At 33.5% G+C, this 25,102-nt stretch overlaps 1 protein-coding gene across 1 annotated transcript in view; it reads right to left on the bottom strand.

Annotated features, from left to right (window-relative positions):
• Positions 1-24,324, bottom strand: part of LOC150105730 (proton channel OtopLc-like) — a 69,731-nt gene extending 45,407 nt beyond the window's left edge. Inside the window, exon 1 of the mRNA XM_090394323.1 lies at positions 23,779-24,324. The gene's annotated coding sequence lies outside the window, so the exon portion shown is untranslated. The remainder of the gene's footprint in view (positions 1-23,778) is intronic.
• Between the last annotated feature and the right edge of the window lie 778 nt (positions 24,325-25,102).

Here is a 25,102-nt window from a genome sequence, read left to right as displayed (position 1 = left end):
TCAAAAATGGAGCCTGTGTAGCTCAGTAGATGTACCGTTCCCACACGACGGCTCGGCCGCACGAAGGAAGACTTGATTTCGAGTCTAGTCGGCGACTAGAGGAAATTTTTGTAATCTTTTTTTGACCGGTTCCCGAGTTAGTCGATCTCTGGCACTGGCAAGCGGGTTTTTTCTCCCAGAAACTCGGGTTTTTCGTCTCGTAAACTCAAGAAAATCGACCGTAGAACCCACATTATTTCAGACATTAAATACGAGTGTATTTAATGTCTGAAATAGGGTTAGGGACCACGAGATGGCGGCACTTGTTGAGCCTTCACTCTTCACTGCGTGCTGCTTAATTAGTGATAGCCTTGGGCCAGCTATCTTTGATTGGGTACCTGTGGAGATTAAACTGCCCACTCAGTCTGCAAAAGTTAGATAGGGCTAAAAAACGGCCTTGCCTACTCTCTATATATACGGGAATAAAAAGGCGTTAGCTGATTTTTTTTTATAATTCAAAATTACCTAAAAATAAAATCCATTCCTTTAATTGTAATTAAAGGAATGGATTTACAAGTTTTGGACATTACAATTAAATCCTTTAATTGTAATGTCCAAATATTTAAAGAGACGGAGTAAACACGATAAGCACTACGAACACTCTGCTACTGGCGCAAACTGCATATAAACACCAGTAGAACTGCGCGACGGACAGTGCCGCATTACGCTAATAGCTCGCATCTCACTATGACGTGCATATGCTTGCGCGCTTAGCAATATGACATTGTGGTAAACACAGTGCTGTTAGTCCTTCGTTCTCCTAAGTGCTACAAGATGGATTTTTATTATTTTTTATACAAAATAAGAGAATTGTATAGGATTGTTGATGATAAAATTAAATATTACAAGCAAATATAAATAAATTTCCGCAGTGCCTATGCACGAGCCGCCCCTGGACAGCATATAATCATATTAGCATTTTGCAGGGTCGAATGCCAGAGGTATGAAAGATCGTAAAGATGATATAAAATGGGAGTTAATTCTGGAGCACAAGTTTTAAGCACAATGTGAGGAGGATACTATTAGTACCAAAATATTTCTTAGCCAATCCATTCATGATTCTTCTGTCTTTCTGTCAAAAGACTGGAGGATATGCAGAGCAATTCTTGGTAAAGTGTATGTTTGTGGGAAGGAAGTGGTTTTGGGTGATGTTACAATAGTATCATATGGATATGAGAACTGGAAGCATTGACGGATAGAAGTTGCGACTAATGATCATGGTGAGGATCCACAAAACTCGGCTATCACTTCAAGAAGAAGAAGAAAGGCAAGTTTTCTGCATTTGGCTCATTCAAAGTCTGATTTGGATTTGCTGATGATTTTTTGTATGTGTTGCGTACAGCCTAGGCTGAGTGCGATGCTGGAGTTTTGGTTTCAATCCATTTGTTAAATTCTTTTCTTGAACTGCTTATATATATATATATATATATATATATATATATAACATATATATATATATATATGAATTATATATATACATATAAGCAGTTCAAGAAAAGAATATCTCTACTAATATCTATACATATCTCTACTGTTCTAATAACGATTAGAACAGTAGAGAAATATCAGAATCCCTTCCAACTTGATTCATGGAAGATCCATGGAATTAGAGAAGGGAATCCAGTCAGTTGTGAATATTAAGTCCCCAACGAAGACGACCTCGCAGAATATTTGGAATTTGGATAAATAAGCTCAAAAAATAAATAAATAAAAATAAAAAACGGTCCAAATGGATATCAGAATTTGGCGTACAATTGAGACAGCAAGTGAATGTTGCTGAATGTGGAAATTTCAAGTTAGATCAGATCAGAACATAAAGAGAGGATCCAAGATTTTCCATTTTCTGACACAACATGTCAGATTAGACAAATGTGTCGTTTTCGCCCTAGTAGAGGAAAGAATAATGCGGAGTAGTTTGGAAGGTTGAAGTGGATGATATGAACTGCGGATGTCAATCGACATTCTTTTAAAAACAAAAGTGTTGTTTAGGTCTCAGAGTTGTGAATAGTGCTGCATTTCGTTTATTAAAGTTAATTTCTCTAATGTTAGAGACATTAGAGAAATTTTTTTTTGTATTTTTTAAATATTTTTGTTGAGTTTTGCTGTTTTGGTTATTTGTGACATTGTATCTGTTTTTAGTGGATTTTTTTTTATCTGCAGTGTTATCAAAATTACTTATGATGATGTGCATGGTTAATTTTTAATTAGTTATGTTATTCGTGTTACTAGATGATATAATTGCGAGTGTGAATGTTTAAAACCATGTTCTTACAGGGTGAGGATCGCTTGTCTTCTCCTAGCATAGCATCAACTTCTACATAAATTCCTAAAAGTAGAGCAGTAATGCTCAATCAAGTAGCATAAAATGTAAATAAAGCTTCTAATTATAGCAATAGAAGGAGTGGTTACTCATGCTACCACCAGTACAATATTCCTGCTTGCTAACTGATGCTATAGTTGACTGTCGAGTCTGTATTTTAGTAAGGATCCTGCACCAAATTCCATGAAACTCTTTGAATTCGAAGTTTTAGAGAGAAAGCATGACGATACTTTTTGTTGTACACTGCAAACCGATTTCAACCATAAGACATTCTGCTGTTATCAGCGCTTCTCGAGAAGAACTGATAAAAATTTTTATTAAAGCAATGTGTATTGAAAACATTACACTTATACAAATTTTTGGTTAGTCTGTTTTATTTACCTTCATGATAGTGGCAGCCTTTGAATGATATCAAAGAGTGAAAGGGATCGTCTGTTTGGAATTATGGTTTAAAAAATGGAAATGAATAACTACATAATACTCAAAAATCTACATTTCGGGAGTTTTATAATTAAATAAAAATATTCTGAAATCACTAATGCAATGATACTCAAATACTTTAAGCTGAAGCCACTCAGAATCAATGCATTAATTTTATCCGTTACTTTTAATATAAATAATACTCTAGTATTAAAAAATGACATAATATTTTTTAAATGAATGAATGGGTGAATGAATGAGTGAATAAATAAATACGTGCATGTGTTGTTATTTATTTATTTAAAATTATGTTTTAAATGAATTATTAATTATTATTACTACTATTGAATTAGTAATGCTTATTTTTTGTTTAGTAAACGTTTATTAAATTACGCTTTAAAGTTATATACACAATCAAAGAAAGGGACAAAATCTTTTAAAAACTTGCAGTAACCTTTGAAAAGACGCACATGGAACTCAGTTTAGAAAACTGAACGGAGAGAAAGCGGCAGCCACTTTCTTTTTGTGTGTTTATTTTTCTGAAAATATAATTCGATATAACATAATTCTTAGCCCACCGGAGCTCAAATGTTACGATATATTTGCAAACTTTCGCCTGATTTACATAAAAACCGAGTATTTTCAGTTAAAAAAGAGTTTCTCGTAAATGAATGGGAGAGAGAGAGAGAGAGAGAGAGATTTTTGTCAACACACAGCACTGTGCGTATAATGTACTAATTTGGTTAATGATACTTATCAGTTACATTAGGCTAATGACCTGTCTAATTGGATAAAACTGTGAGATGTGACATCATACTAGAATTTGGGTCAATAAAGAATTATCTTATTAAATTGTCATTTGTAGTGCAAAGACACTGTGTTTACTTCTTGACTGAGCAGGAAGCGCAATGCATTACTTGCGTGTTTATAACAATCTTCAAGAATGAATATAAGCCAGTTAATTGTGTGCATAAAAATACCTATTTGGTGTGTTATCAGTGCCTCCTTCTTTTGTCGGTATTGATTACATATCATCTATCAACTTTTTCTCAAACAAAACAAAACGCTACAATTTGTCGCTGTAAATGAACTCCATAGTTGAAACCAAACAGTAGAAAAATGCGTTAACACTGGTCACCATCAGTAATGGAAATTATAATTCATTTTAATGAATCATAATTTCAACATTCAGAATACTGTAATTACATTAACCACTATGAAATTACAGTCTTCTGAATGTCTGCCAAATATGTCAACAATGTATTTGGCATATTTTACACTTATTTTTTTTTAATGTGGCACCTACGAAGTTATGAGTCTGTCTTACATTTAATTCTGTTGAAGAGCTAAGGAGCACATAATTCAGGAATCCTGATTTAGAAAACACACGTACTTTTAAGACACCCAAGGTCTCCAATAAGCAGAGTGATGGGCTCACGTTGGGACGAACACTGTTACCTTAAAGACTGACAAATATCCATGCCACAATGGGATCCAAACCCGCATCCAGTTCGTTCGAAATTACAAGCGCTGATTACTTCTATCAACCAGTGTATCAAATAAATTGAAAATATTGGGCTTCTCTATAGATCCCAATTAGGATAATGCACTTTTTACATTAATGGTAGCTGGAGGTTAGATCACATATTATTATTCGTTTGCTAAACTGATAGAAACGTCTTTATTCTTTGCGTGGTCCGGTCTGCATTGTCAAACTACTATCTCGTTTTTTTATGGGAACAAAAATTAATGGCATAATAATATGTGGGAAGTAAGGAATGGAGCGATATGTATCATTTTGACCGAGGTCGTGTTGTTTTTAGCGCTCTCCCGGATGCAGCTTATCTAGTACCACATCAACATAATATGCTTCATTCTTTGCGATTGTGAGAGACAGGATGGTTGAGCACAAAGGAATGATGAGTGACACATGCCTCCTCGTGTCTGTCCAGGCACCTTGACTTTGTCGTCTATTTTCTTTTTTCTTTTCCTCCCTTTTTTTTGTCGTTTTTTTTTTTTTTTTCACTTTGAACAGTGCTATTCTGAACCTTTGTCATCATGGCTTACATCGATGACCTCTGTTGACTCATCATTTTGTGTAATATCATCATAACCGTCTCTGATAAATATTATCTACTACTACAACTACGGTCATATCCCAGCATATGGTGTTTTTTTTATACTAGGAATTAATTAGTCTTCAACTACCACGACGTGAGTTTCATGAACATAGTTATACCTCAATTTATGATAGCCTGCATGCAGTCTGTTTCCTTTAATTTTGTTTCATTTGGCACGAATGTGCACCAAGCACCATTGCTTCAACTCAGTGATTAATAATAAAATATACATTTCACAGTTTTCTTTTGCTTCTTCATATTGAAATATAGCACAAAAATATAAAAATGAAAAACATTGTTAGTTCAAGAGCAAATTTCAGACAATGACTAAAGTTCGTATTATTATTATTATTGATTCTTCGATTAACTAGATATTTCATTTTTAAATTTAATGTTTGAAATAATTACTACTTCGTAACGCTATAACAAAACACAAGTGCTGCATTTATCAGAATATAAACATGTTTAAGACATGAGTTGCAATGAAGAGAAATTGAGGAATACTTCATTTGTATGCCTTCAGTGGATTGCATGATAATTTCCTACCTATAATCCGTAATCATCAAGGATTTTAGACAGGAAATATTTTCATAAAACATTTTGTAATACAGCTTACAACATTTCCGCCACACATCAATAAAGTTCTCTTAAATGTAATAAAATCTCATATCCCTGAAGACTTTCTTCTGAGTAGTTGCTAACTTTCTTGAGTACATCATTTGAAATACCATAATTCCAAGAACGAGTGCACTGATTTTTTATTACAAGTGGTATTCCACAGAAAGAATATCTGAAGCTTTATAGCCAGTGATAGATAATTTTCTAAGGCTCACTTCAGAGAATTAATATACGAGCGGAGGATTCTAGGAAATGATATCCCAAGCCTGTTAATTATAATAGCAGCGTGTTATGAACAAGGAAAACGTTTTTTTTTCTTTCCCTTGGGTATTTTTTATCTGCTTCCATCCTCCCTCCTTTCTGTTGTATCATATAAACAGAATGTATTTCATTAAATAAATTTTGCTTAACAGTTTGCGTATATTATCAATTATTGAACGAATTTAATATAATTTGTATAACGAATATATTATAAATTCTGCAATTTCAGTTAATTATTATTTTAGTATTACGTTTACGGCTATTATAGCCTATTTTTGTTTAGGAGTGTCCCTTATTTTAAATACATTGGCTTTTTTATTCAAGAAAAATTATTATTTTATTTTATTTTATTTTTTTCAATTCTCATTATTGTAAGTATAATGCATTACAGCATAACTGTGCATAAAAACTTTCGATATTTCACTTCCTCATACATGAGCAATCATAAAAAGTTGGACCGAAGCCAAAATTTTATAAGGGTTTTTGCAAGCGAAGAATACAGCTTCTTCGATATCAGAAAAGGATGCAAAAAAAAAAAGTAAATAAATAAATTGACTAAAGAAAACTTCTCCTTGGTAAGCAAATAGATAAAGCGAATCTTTGAATGTTGCCGAGATGAATGTTATTATATTCAATACCCAGTTTATATCAACTAACTTTCTTCTCTTTAATGTTTTCGAAATAATTTCCAATATGGATTCTCCATAATAATCATAATTGAAGTCATGTTTACTTCTTTCAGTTTTGATATTTTTAATGCGTTCAAGGAATATCGACATTAACAATAATCCCAACAGAACATTTGTCTGTAATTTATTATTTATATTAGTTTTCCTTTCCATTCAACTGCAGGACAAAAATTTATGCGGTATAAAATATCACCGTTGTAAGATATCTTGTACTCCTTCCGGAAATGCTGGGTGCAGTTGCGCACTGATGAAATATGAGAAGAGCGAACAGTACAAAGACTTCTGTGTGCCAGATGTTCCGATTCTGTACTTTGAAGGAAAGTCGTAAACTTTGGTTAGTTGAATATTTCGTTACAAATGTACGGAGTCCTTATCGATTTCCAAGAGTCGATTTTTTCAAGGATCAAATATGATCCTTGGTCATCAGAGGGTGCTCAAGGATTAAATATGATTAACTCTAGGTGGTTTTCTTTTTTTTTTTTTTTGCTTCCAGGTTACTTTTGTAATTAATTTTATTTCCCCACTGCAGTAGTCTCAGCTATTGGGAGCACGTTCCTGTTGGTAAGAGAAGCCGAAACATGTTTTACATTTTTGATTTGTAAACAATAAATACAAAATTAATCTCGTTCCAACAGTTTGATCACTCATAGTTTTGCAGCACATAGTGCGTGGGAGTTAATATTGAAAAAAATTGAAAAAGTATGCACTTCATACTTTTACAGTGCTAATTACTTATCGCTTTCCTAGATATTCTGCATTTGTTTTTCTCTAATTTTGAGTCCTAGTTAGAACATCTTATGTTATTTTAGTTAGCAACAAATTTCGTGTACTCTAGCCAACTGTGATATTTTCATGTTCAATCCTGGAAGACTAAGGTTCCCAAATATTTTTTTTCAGGCTAGCATACCCTCTCTAGGGAAGTTATTTTAATTTTCACGCTCCCTCCTTGAATAATTATAAATATATTTATCATAAATTTTACTATTAAAATATAAATTTGGTCTCTAGAGGGATGTTCATATTTTTAAAACATATTAAAATTCAACAAAAATAGAAAAAAAGCCTAACTAAAAAAATCCCTACTAAAAAAAATGCTAACACACTATAGGTTTACAACCTTTCGTGGTGGAAGTCATGTAAAAATTATGAAACTTAAATTTTATAATTACTTTTATAATACTCTAATTCACGTAGTACTAGAATTGCGTCTGATGGAATTGTGATAATTTTGAAAAAAGTGTCCTACTTAGAACGACTTTATTGACTATATTCACAGTTAATTTATTTCAAAATCTTGTTGTCGAGATGTTTGATATAACTTGTTGGGTCAGCTGTTAATGTATCACACACATGATTAGCAGTCACTAAACATGTGAAATCAAGGTAAATATGATTCATATTATTTTCCTGAATTTCATTTTTTTTGTTCCATCGTTTAATGGTTGTTCAACGGTTGATTTCACTTACATCAAAATCTTATTCAGTGTACAATTGTTCATGATAAAAATATTTACATATAATATAATTCGAACCCAGGTCTTTTCAGCGAAAAGGAACTGCTGATTGAATTGAGATGGTGCTGTACTTCCCTATAAAAAGGGCCTCACGGCTGTTGTATCATCATATGCTAAATAAATATATAAATAAATAGTGATTAGAATAGAAGAAACAAAAAGAAATATATTAATATTCTATTCACTAGCTAGTGACTCTGAAGATATAATGATTGATACTTCTTACTTTTAAAATACATTGCAGTTTGTATAATGCCCAAACTTCATATGTCCATTGCACGTATGAAGTTTTAATTAAATAATATAGAGGACAATCAGAGAGCTCCAAACCAACACATTAAAACTAAGTAGATTTTTTAATAATTATTTAATAATAAATAATTATTTACTATTAAATAATCTTTTTAAGTGAGTTTTTCCGTTATTAATTTCGTATTTATATGTCTACTCACGGTTTGCCATTATTGAAACTTTTATAAATTTATTTCTGAGAAATATGGAAGAATTCATTATGCACAGAGTTTTTTTTAAAAAAATGTAAATAATTACTGCTGAGTAATAAAATTTTATATATGAAGAGATTTTTGCCACTGTAATTTTTAAAATCTCGCTGCCATAGAATTTAATTTATGGGCGAACTTTCCTTGCTCTTTAAGAAATGTCCAAAATATTGTGGGACATGATAATTCATTCAATTTTCGTACGATAGTTTAAGTGAGTAGAGAAAATGACTAATGGAAAGTTGCGGATCATGTTAACGATATCACTACGGGTATTTAAGCATTTAAGCTGGTCACCCTAGAAGCAACACCAACAAGAAGAAAATGCGTAGAGATGCGCTGAACGAAATGGAGTGCAAAACAAAAATATGAAATTCTTAAAAAATTTGAAACCTGTTGATATTCCATTATGATTTAGGTGGTCTGAATATTCTGTATCTTAATATAGCATTTCATATATTTAAACCAACCAAGTAAATATTGCCTATATTCAAGCAGCATGTACAGGTGTTTCAGGAGGAATTTGCCAAACTAAGACATTGATTTCTTCGTGATTTTAAGCAAAAATTTGATATCAACATGGATCATTTTTTCTACCAATATTTAGTATATTATTTGAAAGAAAAAAGGAAATAGAATATAAAAATAAATGATAAATACTTATTTTAGAATTAGCAGCTGCATAAATTATAAAAAGCAATTATTTTAAGAACTCGTCAAAAAGCAATCCCATATAAAGGTTGCTCAAAATATCTGCTTTCTGCATGGATATATATTTTCGTTCGTCGTAATAACGCTTCTGTTGTTCTCACTATTGTTGATTGGTCCTTTCACATGTAGTTTGCAGTGTTAAACATTTTTCTGATGAGGTGCATATCGTTAATCTTTTGTGCTTATACTAACGGTGTAAAGCTTAAGGTTTAAGGACGACAGATTCAGCTAGCCAAGAATAAACACGCAACTCGTCAATGAAACCGAACCGTCAGTTCGGTTGATAGTTCAGATAATCGGAAATACGGTTCAAAACGAGTGTGTTTATATACGCTATCACGTAAATCTCCAAAAGACTAGCAGCTAATTTTGTAGAAAATCAAACTATTTTTCCCTACTGAGACGATCATTGATCACTTATGAGCCGATTAATTAATTTTTCGTCCATTTACTGAAAACAGGCGCTAAAAATTTGTTTCAACTGGTATATGAAGATTTTCAGCACATGAATGTTTATTACAAGTATTATTCACTCCACTTAGAGTAAACAACGTTGCATCACCCGTCAATAAAATGTACTTGTACTTATCGGGATTTGAGTACTCAACAACAAAAATTTACTTGGCTCACGATCTGTCTCTTGAGATTTGTACTTCTTACAAATAACATTAATGTAAATGCAATTTTGCAAATTTGTGTCGTGTTGTTCATGCAATTTATTTTGAACTTCATGATTAATGTCACATTCAGATATAACGTACGATCCAGTTTCTGCAAACATCAATGCACATCAATAGTCTCTGGGAAATGGCCTATATTCCTCAATAGCAACGCTCACGTTCCCGTTACAAAAACCGTAAATGAATCGGATGGCTGTGTAGTATTCTTTTGAAAACTTACCCAGTATCATTTCAATAAAAGCAGCAGTTAAACACGTTCAAGCCACAAATAGTGCGCGACACGTTTACGTGATTGCATGAATTGATCAGGTTATGTATATAGTCGGACAGCTGTGCAATTAACTAGTGGCTGAATCTTGAAATGACCATACTTGTTGTTCTTTCTGCATCGAATCATGTTGATATAATTTTTTTTCGTTTGAAATTACTCAAGAAATCAACCCCTGAAGTTTTGCAGATGCCTTCTACGATACTCGTCTGGAAAGCAGTGAATTCTATGTTTTGTAACATGATGTACGTTCTGCCTTATTCTCCTAAGAAATCTGTTTTCCTCTTCGTAACACTTACACTTTTTGAATCTTATTTAAAGAGTAAAATTTATGATCATATGATCTTTTGGGTTGTTCAAATGATCCCCATAACAATCCCCACATAAACTACGTTTCATGTGGGGATTGTTATGGGGGATCATTTGGTATTATTATGGCAATTTAACGATCATTTCGGGATTGTTATGGCACATTTTTTCTCATTTTTTTCGTGAATCTACCGGAAGCACCAACCAAAATAAATACAGCAAACATTCAAGAGAAATTCATATTTGTATACAACTCAGATTTACATTTTTTGAAAACCAAAAAATTTTGAATTTTGAAAGCTGTACGGATGAAAAGCATGCATTTTCCTCTTAACATTAATCCACAAAATAAACTCTAGACTTAATCGATGCAGAAAGAATGACATGATTTCATAATCATGTACATGATAAACATTATCATGTGTTTATCATAGAGTCACAGAATGAACTTATAACTTACATGAATTACATGCACTTGATTAACGTAATGCCTCCAGTATATTGTATTCATTGGATTACAATTTAAACGTTATGTGGACCGCTCAATAAAGTAAACTAAAATAAAATAAGAGATCATTATTAAATTACCACTCATTATTTTATGACACATGGCCCATAAGCTAATTACAAATAATATACATGAGGAAAGGGGAAAAGTGAGATGTAATGGTAAGAACAGAAGTGAGATATGTAAGAACAAGCGAAAGCAGAAAAGAAGAAGAAAAATCATGGTGTAGAATGAGAGTTAAAGAAGCAGTTAAGTCAAAAAATAACGCTTTTCTAATTCGTAAACGCTAGATCAGATGCTGATAGAACTGATAACGAAAGAAAGAGCCATGTAAAAAATTGAAATAAAATAAGATTATTGAAGAGGAAAAGATAACAAGCTGGCTTGAATTTATACATAAGTTAAAGGAAGATATAGGAACAAGAAAATACGAATTAATGCAAAATACAAGGAGCAATGAAGAGTCATGTTTTTAATACACGAATATGAAAATTTTGTTGATGGAAATAAAAGACTGATCAGTAAACGATGAATGATTTAGAACGCTGCTTTCAGTCGAACAGTGTCGGCAATTTTTAAGAAAGTTTCTGGAGCGATTTTACCAAACGAATTTGTTTCTGGAATTTGTCAACAGGTTGCTCTCTGGATGAGAATAAGCTCTCCAAAGAGAAAGCTTGGCTTTTAGGCTGCTAAGGATGTTGATTTTCACTGACTTATAGCTCTCTGCTTTCTTACTGACGTATTTTCTTGTTATTCGCAGAGTAATATTGAAATCGAAGTAGTGATGTATGACATTGAAATCTCCTCATTCTTTGCCACTAAATTTCTTCTGAAGCTTGCAGAAAAAATGAAACTGCTCACTGATCTACTCTTATTCCCATATGGAATCTTTATAACAATTTTGGAACCGCCTGCTATTATCAGGGATGTAGTTAGAGAATTATCAGAAGAGATTTGCATGTTTCTTTAAACTTCTCTCGCCACTCATGCTTGTCACCACTTATATATTAAATTCTTTCTTGAATTGGTAGAATGCCTATGGTTCTATTCTGTCGGAAAGAGAAAAGTCCTGGACTAGATTGGTATTTTTTTTTCCAGGACTCGAGGAATACTTATACAGACTTTGCAATGGAAATTCTAGTTGTTTCTCTTACAAAATAGACTGGCTGTAGAAGAACACACCCAGTTATCACTTAGGAGGATCCTCCGTATCTCAGTTACTATAGAAAGTCCTTGACGTAAAGACCTGGGTTCGATTCCCGTCCGTGACGTGAGGAACCTTTATCTGGTCTCTTTCGATAAAAGGTGAGTTAGTTGGTCTCATACGGAGGTAGGGAATTTTTTCACCGGAAACTTTCCAACTATTCTGGGACTTCGCAATTGTAACTCGAGGATAAGGTGGTTAACCCTATGCTTCCCAGTGTGTCGTATGTCTGTAGATGTGTGTGTGTTCACGGGGCCGGTTTGACTGTTCTGGAGGACGAAAAACCCCGAGTTTCCGGGTGAAAAAAACCCCTACCACCGTATGAGACCGGCTAACTCACTTTTTGTCGAAAGAGACTAGATAAAGGTTCCTCACGTCACTGACGGGAATCGAACCCAGGTCTTCCCGACCGAAGGGCTTCGTCTATATCGACTGAGTTACGGAGGCTCTAGCCATACAGCTATGGCTGGGTCCAGAGCCCGGATAAAATGGGGTGGGGGATTTAGATGATACCGTACCTCCCCGTAAAAGGGGGCCTCACAGTCGTTCTATCATCATACGCTGAATAAATAAATAAATCACTCAGGATATATTCTTCATATACCCTTAGTTATATGTATAAATAACTAAGGGTTATGTATAAATAATCCTTAGTTATTTATACATATATAAATAAATGTAAAATAATTTATCATTTCGAAAGTAATATTTTTTTCTGTCAATATAATCTTATAAGCGTACAAAAAAAAGAGAGAAGTGTGTTTTTGGAGACCCAGAAGGAAACTGCAACTCGCATTTCTTAGAAGAATGGAATGGAATCAAAACACTTGCAAACCAGATTACTTTTATAAAGTAAGTTTTGAGTTTACTTGCCGAGAGATTCCTCATTGTACGTGAAGTCCAGTTTGAACTTCGTTACAAAAGCAAAGTAAAAAAAAAAAAAAACTGTTTGTTTGAAATGTTGACTTTTCGTAATCCCTTTTCCGAATACGATAGAGCCAGCAAGCCTTACGCAATAAGTTTTGTTATCGCAAGGATATAAATTATCAAAGTGTGAGTTTACAAACACAAGAGAGCTATTATTCAGCAAAGGAGGAGAAGAAATTTTTATATATATGAAACGACTCAAGTTTCTGCTAATTTTCATGCTAGTACACTTCATTTCTGTTTAGCGGCGCCATAAGCGACTTCAAGCGACCTTCGTTAGAATTACCGTTTTTTTGCATCCTGAGGAATTCCATCCTGTTGGTTACTTCCTAATTCAGTGTCCAGGGTCAACGGGAAGCCTGAAAGTAGTCCTTGGCCTACTGACCTTGACAACCCTACCTTCAGTTATTTAATTCGACTGCTATAGTAGAGCACTCTGCCATAACTTGAAGCAACAGATATCGAAAAACTTCCTTAGTTGAGCTGTTAGATGACAATAATAGTTGTCATAATATGAAGTGAAAGTAATGAATCATTCTAGAATAGGTTACGTCAAACATAAGAACACTTTCTGCCTTTTGACTTAAAAGCAGGTGTTGTCTGTGCCAAATTGCACAAAACTATAGAACAAAAGTTTCTACTGTTCTATAAAAGCATATTTGTAAATATTACTGTATAAACATTGCTGCATTTTTGCCAATTCTAATTGCATTTTATTAAGTTTAAGACGTCTAATAGAATTTTGAATTAGAAGTCGAAAGAGTCAGAAGTAATTTAATAATACAGTAAAATTTGTTGACCTCGACCTACAATTACATGCCATCAGTGCAATACAAGCAGCAATGAGAAATTTAGAGCTATTACTGGTTAAGAATACTTTCTAATATCGCAGGACTTTAGTGATTTGTAAAATTGCCAAAACTAATCCGCCAGTTCCTATTTTTATACATCATCAGTGGAGAAATCTTCATAAAAACTGGTTCATATCATTCGAAGAAATGTAAAAAGGGAATAATCTAAAGTTTTTCGGCGTTTATGTTATCATTTTTATTTTGTGCAGGTTCATTATACATATTTGTAGCTGATCTTTACATCAAATTTAAGAGCTTGGTTTTGAGAATGAAATGATATATCATTAATAGTGATAAAAGAAAGGCCTAAGCGTCATGTATAAGAGCTGATCGCTTTTAAACCTTTCACGGCTATAAATTAACAAATTAAAATATGTTATTAAATAGGATATTCACCGAAAAACATTTCTGAATTTACTGAAATATAAAGAGCCGATAGGCTTCATTTCGGCAATATAAACATTATTCAAATTAAGGGGATATTAAATCCCACATTGTTTTAAAACCGAATAAGAAACTCAAAGATTGGAATCAGAGAGTTTCATGCCGAATATAGTAAACTATAAAAGTATCGACGGTTACTAGCGTGAGCTAATGCAAGTAGTCCTAGTACGTAGTACAATCTCAGGCAACTCGTTGTAAAGGTGGGGAAAGTTCTGATCGCTAATCTTGGTGTTTTCCATAATGTAAAAACACATTTCCTAGGAAATGTATGCTGTTATTACATTATGGAGGGAGGTCACTACCCAGACTGGTTTCAGCCTTTTTTGAGGCTTCATCAGTGAGTAGCTAGACCAAATAGATACCAAAGGGTATAGCGAAAAGAACTTCTATACTCTGCTATACGAGTTGTCAAACAAGTAGTGACCTCCCACCATAATGTAATAACAGCATACATTTCCTGGGAAATGTGTTTTTACATTATGGAAAATACCAAGTTTAGCATGATTTCCTGGGAAATGTGTTTTTACATTATGGAAAATACCAAGTTTAGCGATCAGAACTTTCCCCACCTTTGCAACGAGTTGCTTGAGATTGTACTACGTACTAGGACTACTTGCATTAGCTCACGCTAGTAACCGCCGATACTTTTATAGTTTACTATATTCGGCATGAAACTCTCTGATTCCAATCTTTGAGTTTCTTATTCGGTTTTAAAACAATGTGGGATTTAATATTCCCTTAATTTGAATAATTTCTGAATTTCTTTATCTGAAAAATGATGTCCTATCTGATGCACTTTTGTGAGATTTTATATTTTAATATTTAATACCGAACACAATAACCAGGCCAAGGCAGTATAAAGTTTCGAAAATAGGAGGACATGTGCAAAACATTCATATGAAAATATGGAAAAGCAAAAATATAATACAAGAATATTTATTTTATTTATTTCGTATGATGATACAACGACTGTGAGCCCCTTTTACGGGGAAGTATGGCACCATCACAAATTCCCCCCCTTCCCATTTTTATCCGGGATCGGGACCGGCATAGCTGACGAATCAGGCCTATGGCTGGAAGGGACCGTCCTAAGTATTCTGGATGTAATCCGTGTGTGTTCACGGGGCTGGTTTGCCTGTTCTGGGGGAAGAAAAACTCGAATTTCCGAATGAGAGAAAAAAAAAAAAAAACTACTTCATATGAGACCGGCTAAATGCCTTTCGTCGACAGACCAGATAGAGGTTCCATGGATGGGAATCGAAACCTGGTCTTTCACACCAAAATAATTCGTCTACACCGACTGAGCTGCGGAGGCTCCACAAGACTACCCCTACACCGGTGTATTAAGCCACAGAGAAAGAATAACATTTAAAATTAAAACAAAAATAAACTCCTAAAAGTATACATGGACAGTCATCTGGACGTTTCTAATAATCCGTCGTTGAATTATGACGGGAAAATAAAGAATACCTGGAAATAATTTCTAAAAATAAAAAAAAAACACATTGATATTTAAGTTTTTTTTTTTTTTTAATTAGAATGCGCGGCTAAATCACCTGAGTAATTTTTCTTTAAGAGTTCGGACGTGTACATAAGGAAAAACATTCCAAAATTCTGCTCAGAATGTTGTGAGGGAGTGTATTACCTCATATTTGACTGTTTCAAAAAAGGTTAAGTCTAGTGACATCGCTCTCGAAAAAGTGTTGGATTGGGTATTTTGAATTACGTCAGAAGCAATTAAGGCTTGTCTAGAGCAGGCCAGATTATCCGACCATAACCTGTACACGGTACCATATTTGCAGCAGGTTTACAGCCTTTCATGGATGAGATTCATTCAAACAAATTAAAATGTGTTATTAAATATGATACAAACAAAATAATAATAATAATAATAATAATAATAATAATAATGATACTAATAATAAATAGGTCTAAATCAGTATATAGTTTGCGTTTAGTGAACTGTTTTAAGCTTTATGGAAACATGCTAAGTTGCGGTTGGGATTCATTCAATGAAATACAATATTGAAAACAAACAATTCTACATGAACAAACCCAGAAAATAAATCTCGGATACAACCTCTTGCAGTGCAAGGATTTAAGATCTCTTTCTATTCATAGCTCAATGTCCCTTTTTTTTTTTTAATTTTATGGTTAACATAATTCATGTAAAAATACCCACAAAAATAAAAGGATAAATTGTACATAACGCCCATTATTCCTTAAGTGGATTAGATACAATAAATGGCGTTTCGATTGTTCAAGCTTGAAAAGCTTTCATTCTTTGTCTGTAGAGTTTCCGGATTAAATAACCCTTGCCTATTCTTGGTACTAATGTGCCGTAGGTTTGGGTAGGATTCGCATGCAAACAAGAAAAAAAAAAATGTTGTAGTGTTGCAACGATGCCCAATCAGGGCAACAACCTGGATTCATAGTTTTTGTTATAAACACAAAAATGCGTTCCACTTAAAAAAATTTAAAACTTTGAATCCCCCGTTCATTCCCAATCTCGGGTATCTTTTCAATTCTGTAAAGTTTTACGAATCCAGCCATTGGAATGGAGCTAAAAGTGGTCCCTGACTCTATGTAAATCGGCTGTCATTGTCATAGCGTATAACAGTATTATCTATCCGGTAGACGGCGTGAGACCTGAGACCTTTACACCAGTTATATAATATACGGTAACTTTAAATCTGAGAAGTGATTCTCTCTCTCTAATTCATTTTAAGGGATACTGGTATATTGCCAAGTTTATCTGTATTTTTCTTGTAAGTTGTACTAACCGTCAAAATGATATATGTGAAAAACTGTTTACGTTGCACTTGTTCACGATGATTCCTGAAAATTCTTCAATATTGTATTTGCATAGCCACCTGAATTAAAAATTGATATAGAGACAAGTATTAATATTATTCATTATATTGTTGTATATCAAACATTTTGCTATTTGGATATATCAAATTTTTTTTCATGAATTCTCATATAGCTGCGACGTGGCATTTTCTCGTGTAAATGTCTTAAAACTCGAACACGACAAATTATCTTTAACATAATACGCAAGGTGTATTTTTTATGTTAAAGATTTTAAAAAATGATGACAAATCGCAAGCTTGAATCAGATCATTTATTTGTAATTCTACGAAATTGAAAAAAAAAATAAATTAAGATTTATCATTGTGATATAGTATCATTTTAAGATCACTATGCATTTTGATGTAATTTTGTGTCTGTGTGTCTTACTGATGTAGGATTTTTCTTCTGATAAATATTCTCATCAAAATAACCAGATTCAGGAACGTTTTATCGCACTCTCTGCTCAGTTAAAAAAAGGCATAAGCGTTACAAGGTCATAACAGTTAGTTTCAGTGCAAAACATAATTGATAAATGACTCCCACTTCTAAAAGTAAATTTATAAATTGTCTCCATCTACAAAAAAGCGGATTAACTGGTGTAAGCTGTTGTATAAGATTAAAAAAAAAATGTCAGCAACGCACAAAAGACCATCAATTTTTTTATGCATTTCCTCCCAAGAAAAATAGTACACCTATAATATATTATACCGTGGGCAGGCTAAGGATTCTCTTTATCATTATTGTTTTATTTGATTTATTTAAAAAAAAAAATTTTACGTAATACAGAAACCTTGCTCTCTTAAACAGTAGTGCTTGATGGGAATGGATTGCCTTTGAGGGTCGTGAGCGCAGGTAGTATGAATGAATTCAAGTAGATATAGATATGACAGGTGATGTGACTGATATGGCCTCCCTTAATGAGTCCCTGACTTTCTGGAGCTCTGGTAACATAATAATAATAACAGGCTACATCTGATGAGTATTCGATCTTACAGTAAGACGTTTCGAAAAGGAGTCTATGAGATACAAATCATGCCCTCAAGGAATAATGTGTAGCTAAGCCTATGACTTAAGAGATGTATCCAAAGTTAATAACTGGCACCATAGAGACGTACTTAGAGAATTTGATTGTCTCAGACCAATCGAACTCCGCTGAAGCTTAGCACATCATCAACTCATGGAAACTGGGTTTACCTGAATTCTTTGCTGAAATTGCTGCTGATATCCACCCTAGTCTGGATAACAGCAGCGATGTGGATTGTTGAGACTTGGAATAAAAAAAAATACTATCAGCAGGTGAATCCAGATTTCCGCTGATAAACTATAAACTTATACTATATATTTAAGCATTCATATTTCACAGTACAGATTACGTTATTGTGTTGCTCTTTTGCCTTAAAGGCGGTGGTTAATTCACCTCTTATTTTCGCCAGATCTATCTGTCAGTGGTTTGAACAACTCTAGAGAAATATCAAAAGCCTTTCCTGGCCCATATCGCCAGTAACAACCTTAACAGCTACGATTTAATGTTTGCCTGAATATAATTTAGGGTAATCTGAAGCCACTCCTGTAACAATATATAATATCCTGCATTAACTTTAGTAATGGATATTCCACAGATTATTCATCTGAATTAAGGCACGTGGAAGGTTGTGTAATAGTGAGTTAAGATTCTTGATGTTTTGGCTGGGTAATCTATATTGCTTCTGGGGGAAAAAAATGAAACTCTAAAATGTTTTACAAATCGTTCCAGGCATCTTCGCTTTCTGGATATTTAAAAACACTGCAAATCTGAAAGTTGTCCATCGGAAGAATGTTGTTCTCACATTCAGGGTGATAATTAGAAAGGTCTCTAGAAAATGTCACAAAACAAAAGTAAGTAATTATATTGATTAATTATCAGCTTCTCACTCAAAGTTAAAACGTCGTTTTCTCAGACGTAATGATATATTTACATTAACTAAACCCATAAATAAGATGTATTTTTTGTTGTGGAGAACATAAACAGGTATTTTTCTGATGCAAACTAAAGCTTGCTGATCTATACCCGATAATACATGTTGCTGTATGTGATAACTGCTTATAAATTCCCTGATGTGCTTCTTTTTCCGGCAGTATTCCTATTGATTAACATTTTTGTTCTGATAGTGGACTTAACGGCAATTTTAACTTTTCATTCTCCCGCTACTGATATTAAATACGCACTATAGTTTTACAATAATTCGTAGGTAGGGCTGACATCAAAAATTGTAATTTTTTAATGTCATTCCCCCTCCACGAAAGATTTGGAAACATATATAGTACATTTACTATCGTGGGTGGATTAAACTAATCTATGAACCTCCCTCTATAGAAATCAAACATGGAACATTTTGAAGCGTTCAGGCTTCCAATAAGTTGAGTTAGTTTCACGCCCTTTGCTTTTTTCACTGAATAGATAAGTGGCAGACTTGCAAGAACACTGCGTGTGTATAACAGGTTCTACTTCGAGCTGAGAAAAAGTGCCGCAGTGGCCTTCAAGATTTAATGCTTGCTTTCGAAGAGAAAACCATGAGCAGAACTCAAACATGGATTAGTTTGTAAACGAACAAAAACCCTTCGAAAATTGGTGCCGATCAGAGAATTTGTTGGAAAGCAAACTCAGTACTATCTCAGATAATAGTTGGGAAATCTCATTTGGGATATGCCAATGCATTTTGACAGGAGCAGGAATTTTCAACAAAAGGGCTATAGCTATGGCTGATATTCCATACCTTTATTATTCCTAAATACTGCTACTTTTTTTTTTCTGAAGTGAAGTTGACACAAAAAGAAAAAAATAAAGATTCGGCGATGTTATTATTTTAAAAAATCACTGACTATACTGTAGATAGCAACACAGGAATTCTGCAAAGATTTTTAGGCAGTATTATTTGGGCTTGCTGTTTATCAAATTGTAAGGAAATTACTTTGGAGGGGCATGGAATTCAGGTAAATGCCATTATCTTAGAGGAGGAAAAAATACAATTAGGAACATTTTCTGATCATACAATCTTTATTTATCTGATTGCATTAAATTCTATTGGCTTCTTTAATTGGAAATTTCTGACTAATGATCAATTCTAAAGAACATTATCATCTTATATATAGATTTGTTTTAATATATATATATATATCCAACATTACTTTGGACAATTTCAAAAAATATTAACCTGCGAACTTAGTAATTTCAGCTACTACTATTATGTGTTTAATGTCTGTGTATTCAGTAGACCTAACAGGACGGTTGCATTCTCTAATTTTTATGATTTTTAATAATTTACTGTGCAGTTTTTGAGACTTCTAAAAAAATTGAATTACGTGTTTAGTATCCATACTCAAACGCTTTTACGAACTTGACTTTCCATGTAGAATACGGAAAGGAAGAAAAAAAAATTCTAAACTATGCATGCTTAGACTAGTTATTTTAAGCAAACAGGAAGCATACGTATATCTGATGTAATGCCAAGTTTATTTTACTATAAATACTTGGTTATATTGGATAAAGTATAACAAGTTAGAACGGAATTATTACGTCCTGTTGAAACTGCGGTTATCGATGAAGTCAACAATCCAATAAATTCATCCAATGAACGACGTTGAAAGCTGTAATTTTGATTAGACTTATTCAGGGTTTATTCCAATTCGAAAATTACTCCTTTCCGGCGACCTTGACACCACTTCTCTATGAAAATATAGCTTGCTTAATAGAAAAATTAATGTTGTATTTCAAAAAAAAAAAAGTGTAATTTCTCGATTGATACTACTTTTTCCATAAACACAGACAAGGACATGAATTTAATGTGCATAACTAGAATGTAAAAACCATTTCACCTCATTCACGCATGCACACGCGCACACAATCTTTTCTGAATCCTGAATCAGTGATATTTCCAATAGAATTACTTCCGTATACAACTTTTCTAAGTAAAGTATACATATTAACATATCGTTATACATCTTAAATCAGCAAACAATATTTCCTTTGAGACGCCTCCCTATACAGACAAATATTGAAAGGCCGTGCGTGGTCTTACATTAACTCCGATACTAGTGGGCGGTACATTAATATACTGGAATGCTTACAGTCACACTTTGTAACTGCTAACTAACTACTGTCACCAGAGGGCAGCAGATGCTGCGGCTATTACAATAATTTGATTTAACTTATGCTTTAACTTTAGAGTCAAAATAGCAAAACAACACAAGTAAAATCAAGATTAATATATTATAAATTTTACAAAAAAAAAAAAAAAAAAAAAAAGCTAATTCCTCATGCATTCTGTCTTCTAATTTAACCCCTCTATTTTATTTTTATTCATGACGTAATTTACGCTGCTCCCATAGATAAACCATTGTAGAAAATTGTATATCAAATGAAAACAGAAAGCAAAGAATATTCCTATTAACCTTGGACTTTAATATGAAGTCTAATCAAGTTTTGATTTCCTCAGCGCAAGGCTTCGTGATGTAGTGTGTAGAAATTGTTTGTATAGAAAATTCCATGTCTCGTTATTGTTGCTATCGCATTTCGTGATATCTGAAAGTCAGGAGCAAGCATTGTGCTTTAATTTTTGTAAAAGAATCGATAAAATAGCAACCAAAATACACAAATGAATGCAACAATTGATGATAATATAACGAATCGCCCGAGTTTTGCATGGCTTAGCCATTTAAAGATGGACGGACATAAGCAATCCATCTTTAAAAATAACGAACATCTGTTTTTAGGACGAACGTTCCTTCGACTGATAGATAAGAATTACAGGTTGGCTGAAGTGGGTAGTTTAGTGCGAAACAGCAGAAAAGTGACCGTTCATGAACTCCTGAACAGGTAGAAATTCTTTGTGGTGTATATTGAGCCGAAAACAGTAGAATTCAGTTGTTGTGTAAACTTTAATGGGTGCTCCTGTACTGAACAGTCAAACCTACCACTGTTGTGCCAAAAACTGTATAGATATGACTGCGTCTTATTATAGTACTTCTGGGGTGCCAATAGCTTGGCATCCTCAGTGACCGTTGGTCATGGGACCATGTGACTTTTTCCTTTAAAACATCGAGAGAGGGAAAAAGGTTTATTATCATTGAACCCAGCTAAACAAAACAATGAGAGAACTTTTAGAGATTTTAGAAACTGCATTTGAAAGATACTTGTGCAAAAACCCTGGATCAAATGCATTTTTTGAAATAAATTTACTTTGAAGGCGATTTTGAAGATAATCATCAGATTATGTAAATACAGTATTTTGATTTACGCAGTAAATCAAAATGTTGGATTTACTTTTTAATCTTACCTCGTATATGGAAGATATGGGAATATACGTCGTATATGTTTATGTAGGATATGGAAATGCATTTTGTTTCAAAAGTTACAGATGGAATGAATGGAAAGGAAGAGAAGCTATTCGGTGAGTTTTATGCTGGTAAAAATTTGAAAGATAGAAAAAAAAAAAACATATAGATGCCAATTTCGATATTCGTGCAACAAAACCTCACGCAGCACTTACTAGTGAAAAATGGTCAATGGTATTAATTGTAATTTAATTATATAGCCTAAATCTGCAAAAGATATTTTAAAGAAGAATGACAATAGGAGTTGTGCAGAATTAACAATAGTCAGAAAGGAAGAAATTATGCCTTTGACACACACGCGCGAGCGCAACTGCTCTTTTTGGAAAGAATGTATCATTGTATCTTTATGGTGTAAAGATACAGTGATAGATTATTTCTAGAAACAAAAGTTACTGTGCTGCACAATTGCTACTTTCCTAAAATTTTTGGTGCTTATTATAGTTTGTAAGGAGATGGGGAATAATGTATTTGCAGGTATGAAACACGATCTCTCATTACCGAAACAATATTAAAAAAAATCGAAGGACAGTACATTAAGGAATAAGTATACAGCGCATTAATTCTCCTAGATATATATATATATATATACGGAAATATATTTCAAACAGTTAACAAATTACTTAATAACATATCTAAATATTAACTTATTTGCTTAACAACTGTTCATTTCCATAAGTAAAGGAAAGGTGCGCGTGCACACACACACACACATAGTTCGAGGTTTCGAGAATCCAAAATTTCAAAAATCGAAACAAAATTTCATTATGCACTTAATTCTATATTAAAAACTAGATAATCATCGAGAAGTGTTGTTAGTTGTTGTTAGAAACGGAATTTTCACAAAGAAAATAATCGTGAATTTTTTTTATTTCATGCTGATGGGAGTAGCATTCAGATAAAAGCGAAAATAGTTTGTAATTCTTAATTCGCCATCACCTACAAAAATAATGACGCATTAAATTGTGATTATCTTTAATGCATTTGGAGATTGGTTTATGAGATCAAATATTCAAATGATATATTTTGCGAAAAATAAATTAACAATTTAGGAATAATTTCTTTCTTTGTAAAACTGAAACTATCAGAGATGCTAATAATTTTTGCCAAAAAGTAAAAAAGTTATGAATTTAGTGGTTGATTATAATTATGCGTCCTAGCCTATATACCCTTACCTGTAGGCATCGCTACATTCTCTTCTGATAAATCCAGGATGTACCCTTCATGGCGAGAAGTATCGGCATCCACACCCACATTAACACCGTCTTATCCCATGTCTCGTTTCTCCGTAGTAGTTCTTTTGTTGGGACACTAGGCGCGCGCACACTCACACTGCATGGATGAAAAGGCCCGCCAGCTTCTTTGCACACAAAATACACACTCATGCAGACCAGTGTGGCCTATCCTAGCACAGTAAGAGCTGTCATCGTTTTTGCTTTGGGGAGAACGTAGTTGATATAGAGTGGGCGGGCAACGTGGTGTGTATCATTCAGCCTTTTCATCCACTACTGGGCTGTGGTCAGTTGACAATTGATAGAAGCATCTCCCTCCTCGGGATACTAAGCATGCTGGGAAAATGAACCCGTCTTCCCCCTTTCTTTCTAGAGGGCGCAGTCGTAAAAGAACGACAAATACAAACATAAACGATGTTACGTCATTAATTTTTGCTGATGAGATAATTTGATCCTTAGTAGGACGACATGCAATCGAGCGACTGTAATATCCTCAGTTCTGCTCGCTACAACACTTGTTTATTCACCACTGACGAGCGAAGGGAACGCAACAGGGGAGGGAGGATCTTTTTACATCCCATCTGGTAGTGGTGGCGGTTAGTAGCGGCATAAGCTGAACGCCGCACATAAGATTAATGTTTCTTTGACGTCACTTGAATCATTGTACAAATTTTTCTTTAATTCCGTTCGTGGTAAAAGAGTTTCTAAACTGGCTCATAATCTGATTAAAGTCTGATGCGTATTTTTTCTCTGAATTCTTCATAAGATACTACAAAGTATAAATCTGTAGCTCACATTGTACGAAGAATGATATTATTTCCTCCAGTTTCTATTTATAACACATACAATTATTATGCAAGGTTATCCATCAGTCTCAAGATTTGTTCTCGCTATCTGAAACGTGTTTTACATCAGTCAATCAAGCAACAATTATTTGTAATAAAAGCAGTTAATATGGAATGGAACTACATACTTGAATTCATCCAGACTTTTTTTGGCTGCCATTTTACGCATTATCCGGATATGTAAACAATGCAGTAATAAAAATAAACAAAATAATTACTATTAACTTTGCTAAAAGGCTGCTGCTGCTAGTACCTAAAAAATTTCTGTCCATATAAACATAATGCTGTCGTTTTAAAGAATTCCCTATATACTTTTTGAATTTTCTCTCCTTCTTCTGATTGTTTTTACATAAAAACATAAGACCAAGAAAATGTCTTAGAAAGTAATTTTTAACAATGCTACACTGCGGAATATAAAATGA

This window comes from Typopeltis vanoorti, chromosome 6 (genome assembly GCF_054136105.1).
Source record: "Typopeltis vanoorti isolate ZY-2024b chromosome 6, IOZ_Tvanoo_1.0, whole genome shotgun sequence".
Classification (NCBI taxonomy): domain Eukaryota; kingdom Metazoa; phylum Arthropoda; class Arachnida; order Uropygi; family Thelyphonidae; genus Typopeltis; species Typopeltis vanoorti.
The sequence above is the reverse complement of the archived record's forward strand: the minus strand, read 5'-3'. Positions and strand labels throughout refer to the sequence as shown.